This window comes from Rutidosis leptorrhynchoides, chromosome 4 (assembly GCF_046630445.1).
Source record: "Rutidosis leptorrhynchoides isolate AG116_Rl617_1_P2 chromosome 4, CSIRO_AGI_Rlap_v1, whole genome shotgun sequence".
NCBI lineage: Eukaryota > Viridiplantae > Streptophyta > Magnoliopsida > Asterales > Asteraceae > Rutidosis > Rutidosis leptorrhynchoides.
The window spans coordinates 361,161,339-361,166,978 of NC_092336.1; positions in this window are offsets into that span (position 1 = coordinate 361,161,339).

The window sequence follows — 5,640 nt, forward strand, 5'->3', positions numbered from 1 at the left end:
TTTGTATAATATTATTAGTGTGGTTTGCTTAATGTTCGATGTAAGATAAGCATATGTAAAATAGTGAAGTGTGAAATGCAATAATTTTCCATGGTTAAGTATTATTTAGATGGTAGTAATTGATTCTGTACTAAGCTATTAAGTATGGACATTAACGGGTAGGTACTACCCTAGATATAATTATAAAACGCTAATAAGAAGAAAAGGCTTTTATAATAATACCTGGTTCATATTATTAATAAGCTATAATGTACTGTAAATATACACTACATCTATAATATTCCATGTGAATAATTATTTTCTTTTCATTCTTATAGAAGAATATGGCGCGATTGAACCGAATGACGGAACAAGAAATCCAGGAACTCATCAATCAGCGAGTTAATGACAGAATGTTATGGGTCGAGGCTGCAAGAGGTGCTGCAGTTAACCCAAATCCTCGTGTGGGGTGCACTTACAAAACTTTTCAAGCTTGCAAGCCCTCATCATTCAGTGGAACAGAAGGACCGATCGGTTTAACCCGGTGGATAGAAAAGATGGAGACTGTGTTTAAAATAAGTGGTTGTGTTGAAAAGGACATGACCAAGTATGCATCGTGCACTTTACAAGATAGTGCACTCACGTGGTGGAAAAATTTTGTGAAGGCTGTAGGAGGAGATGTAGCTTATGATACTCCTTGGGAAGAATTCAAAACAATGTTAATCAACGAGTATTGTCCAAGGAACGAGGTTAGGAAGTTGGAAGATGAATTACGAAGTCTGAAGGTTATTGGTACTGAAATCACCAACTACAATCAGCGATTCATGGAATTAGTTTTGCTATGTCCTGAATTGGTTCCAACCGAAGAACGAAAGATTGAAATGTACAAAGATGGTTTGCCCAAAAAGGTCAAGGCAAATGTTACAGCATCGAAACCTAAGACAATTCATGAAGCTATAACCATGGAAAACGAGCTAATGGATCAGGTCATCATGGATAAGAAAGCATCCAATACTGATGTGAAGGTATCAGGTAACAAAAGAAAGTGGAATGGAAATTATGATCGAGGTAACCAACAACAATCTTTTAAGAAACAAGAAACCACGCAAGGTGCAGGTAGTGGTTCAAGCTTTGGTTACAAAGGACAAAATCCTTTATGCAACCGATGCCACAAACATCACTCTGGCTACTGTAATGTGGTATGCAACAAATGTAATCGAAAGGGTCATCTTGCTGAAGATTGTAGGGCTCTCGTTACAAATACAAATGGTACCAAGACTCCTGCCACCAATGCAAATAGAACTGCTTTGGCTACCATTACTTGTTATGGGTGTGGAAAACAAGGTCACTATAAGAGCCAGTGTCCGAATCCAGAGAAGAATAATGGATCTGCACGTGGAAGAGCATTTGTTATTAATGCTAGAGAGGCGTGTGAAGACCCGGAGCTTGTTACGGGTACGTTTACCATTAATAACTTATCAGCATCTATTATATTTGATACTGGTGCCGATAGAAGTTACGTGTGTAGAAATTTTTACACTAAATTGAATTGTTCATCATTACCTCTAGATGCTAAGTACATGATTGAGTTAGCTAATGGTAAACTAATTAAAGCCGATAAAATTTGTCGTGATTGTAAAATAAATTTAGCCGGAGAAACGTTTAAAATTGACTTGATACCCGTAGAATTAGGAAGTTTTGATGTAATAGTCGGCATGGACTGGATGTCCAAAGTAGGAGCTGAAGTTGTGTGTGCCAAGAAGGCAATTCGCATTCCTTGTAAGGATAAAATGCCGGTGATGATTTATGGAGAGAAGGGTAGCTCAAAGTTAAAACTCATTAGCTGTTTGAAAGCCAAGAAGTGTTTAGAAAAGGGATGTTATGCTATTCTAGCACATGTTAATAAAGTCGAAAAGAAAGAAAAAGAGAAGTGCATCAACGACGTGCCTGTGGCAAGAGATTATCCTGAAGTTTTTCCGGAAGAGTTGCCAGGATTACCTCCATTTAGATCTGTAGAATTTCAAATAGATTTAGTACCAGGAGCTGCACCAGTGGCTCGTGCGCCATATAGACTTGCACCGTCCGAATTAAAAGAACTTCAAAGTCAGTTAAAAGAATTACTAGACCGTGGATTCATACGACCAAGTACTTCACCATGGGGAGCTCCAATTTTATTCGTTAAGAAGAAAGACGGATCTTTCCGAATGTGTATAGATTATCGTGAATTAAATAAGTTAACTATCAAGAATCGGTATCCACTACCGAGAATTGACGACTTATTTGATCAACTCCAAGGATCATGTGTGTACTCGAAAATTGACCTAAGATCGGGCTATCATCAATTACGTGTCAAAGAAGAAGATATACCGAAAACTGCTTTTCGGACACGTTACGGTCATTACGAATTTTTGGTCATGCCGTTTGGATTGACGAATGCGCCAGCTGTATTCATGGACCTCATGAATTGAGTTTGTAGTCCATATTTAGATAAGTTTGTTATTGTTTTCATTGATGACATTCTTATCTATTCCAAGAGTGAGCAAGAGCATGAGCAGCATTTAATTTTAATATTAGAGTTGTTGAGAAAAGAACAGCTATACGCTAAATTTTCTAAGTGTGCTTTCTGGTTGGAAGAAGTGCAATTTCTTGGCCACGTTGTTAGTAGCAAAGGAATTCAGGTTGATCCAGCAAAAATTGAAGCCATTGAAAAATGGGAGACTCCTAAGACACCAATGCAGATACGCCAATTTTTGGGTTTAGCCGGTTATTATAGAAGGTTTATTCAAGATTTTTCCCGAATAGCTAAGCCGTTGACAGCGTTAACGCAAAAAGGGAAGAAATATGAATGGACTTCTGAGCAGGAGAGTGCATTTCAATTACTGAAAAAGAAGTTGACTACGGCGCCTATTTTATCGTTACCAGAAGGGAACGATGATTTTGAAATATATTGTGACGCTTCGCGACAAGGTTTTGGTTGTGTTCTTATGCAACGAAAGAAAGTTATTGCATACGCATCCCGACAATTGAAGATTCACGAGCGGAATTATACGACGCATGATCTAGAACTGGGAGCAGTCGTGTTTGCGTTGAAGATATGGAGACACTACTTATATGGGGTTAGATGCACTGTGTTTACTGATCATAAAAGTCTTCAACATATTTTCGATCAGAAACAGCTGAACATGAGGCAACGTAGGTGGGTCGAGCTGATAAACGACTACGATTGTGAGATTCGCTATCATCCCGGGAAAGCGAATGTAGTGGCCGACGCTTTAAGCAGAAAGGAACGAGAACCAATTCGAGTACGAGCGATGAACATAAAAATTCGCATGAATCTCAACTCACAAATCAAAGAAGTTCAACGAGAAGCACTTACTAAAGAAAATATAGGAAATGAAATAATGAAGAAGTATGAGAAGCAACTCGTTATGCGGGAAGATGGAATTCGATATTTTGCAAATCGTATTTGGGTACCGAAGTTGGGTGGATTAAGGAAGTTGATATTGAACGAGGCACATAAGACAAGATATTCGATACATCCTGGAGTTGGAAAGATGTACCAAGATCTTAAGACACATTATTGGTGGCCTAATTTAAAGACAGACGTTGCAACATATGTTGGGGAGTGTTTAACTTGTTCCAAAGTCAAAGCAGAACACCAGAAGCCGTCAGGGTTACTTCAATAACCAGAAATTCCAGAATGGAAATGGGACGGTATTACCATGGATTTCATCACGAAGTTACCAAAGACTGCCTGGGGATACGACACCATTTGGGTAATTGTTGATCGTCTTACCAAATCTGCACATTTCTTGCCTATAAAGGAAACAGATAGAATGGAGAAATTATTACGATTATATATAAAGGAAATAGTTTCAAGGCATGGAATACCTATTTCCATTATATCTGATCGTGATAGTAGATTTACCTCAAAGTTCTGGCAATCACTACAGGAGGCACTAGGAACTCGTTTGGATATGAGTACCGCATATCATCCGCAAACGGACGGGCAGAGTGAAAGAACAATTCAGACTCTTGAAGACATGCTCAGGGCATGTGTGATCGATTTTGGAAACGGATGGGAAGTGTAGATCTCCTATCTGTTGGAATGAAGTAGGAGATCGACAATTAACTGGTCCCGAGATCATACATGAAACTACTGAAAAGATAGTACAAATCAAGGAGAGATTGAAAACAGCCCGTAGTCGCCAAAAGAGCTACGCCGATGTCCGAAGGAAACCATTAGAGTTTCAGATTGGTGACATGGTTATGTTAAAGGTGTCACCATGGAAAGGTGTAATACATTTTGGAAAAAGGGGTAAACTGAACCCAAGATATGTAGGCCCGTTCAAGATCATCGAACGCATTGGACCGGTAGCTTATCGACTCGAGTTACCGCAACAACTCGCCGGAGTACATAATACCTTTCACGTCTCAAACCTTAAGAAGTGTCTTGCAAAGGAAGACCTCACCATTCCTCTTGAAGAAATCCATGTCGACGAGAAACTACAATTCATCGAAGAACCAATCGAAATCATGGATCGTGAAGTTAAACGGCTCAAGCAGAGCAACATACCGATCGTTAAGGTTCGTTGGAATGCTCGAAGGGGTCCCGAGTTTACTTGGGAACGAGAGGATCAAATGAAACAAAAGTATCCACACTTGTTTCCCGATGACGCAAAATAGGTACAATTTTAAAATTTCAGGACGAAATTTATTTAACGGGTAGGTACTGTAATGACCCGCACTTTTTTGATCGTTCTATACTTATAAGATTAATATTTACATAAATTAAACCTTACCAACATGATAAGCAATCCAAATTGTTGAGACTTATGTTTTTGAAATGAGTTTTACACAACGTTTGACCGTCTAGTTTGACCGATGATATCACGAACTATATAACATATGATAATTATACGTTTGTGTATATATATGTATATATACATATTTAACATGATCTAAGGATGTTTTAATATCTCATTTTGTATTAATAACAATAAGTTATAAGTATATTTTGAAACTACTAATTTAAGTTTTCAAAACGATAACCATACGTAACGTTATTTGACATAAATACTTATAACATATAATGTTTATACATATATCGTATATGTAATGTATTTAATCACTTTTAAAGACTTAAATACATAAAACAATATAAGTATATTCACAAAAGATAGCTATATTTGAATTCTCATTCCATTTTTCACAAGATTTTCTATACGTATATCTAGAGTATATGTACTCGTATCATACCTAGCTTCTATACGTATTTACTATTGGTATATACACATCAAATCACCACCAACCAGCCCTTGTTCATGCCTTATGTATAAGGTAACTCTCTTGTTCATGCCTTATGTATAAGGTAACTACTTTTGATGTTTAGTATGACTAATTACATAAAAATACAACATGAAATTTTGTCCATGTTTTTCCATTAATCATGTTTTTATGGCCTTAAATACATCTTCCATTTTCAAATTTTATTACCTCATTTCTTTAACCAAAAACACACTCTTAAGAAACTCCATAACCATTCAGCTAGTATCCATGAAGATCTAGCCATAAAAACATCACTTAAACACCATAATAAAAACCTTACAAAAACACTTCAAGAATCCTTTCAAGAACACAAGTTTACTTCCAATCTTTCAT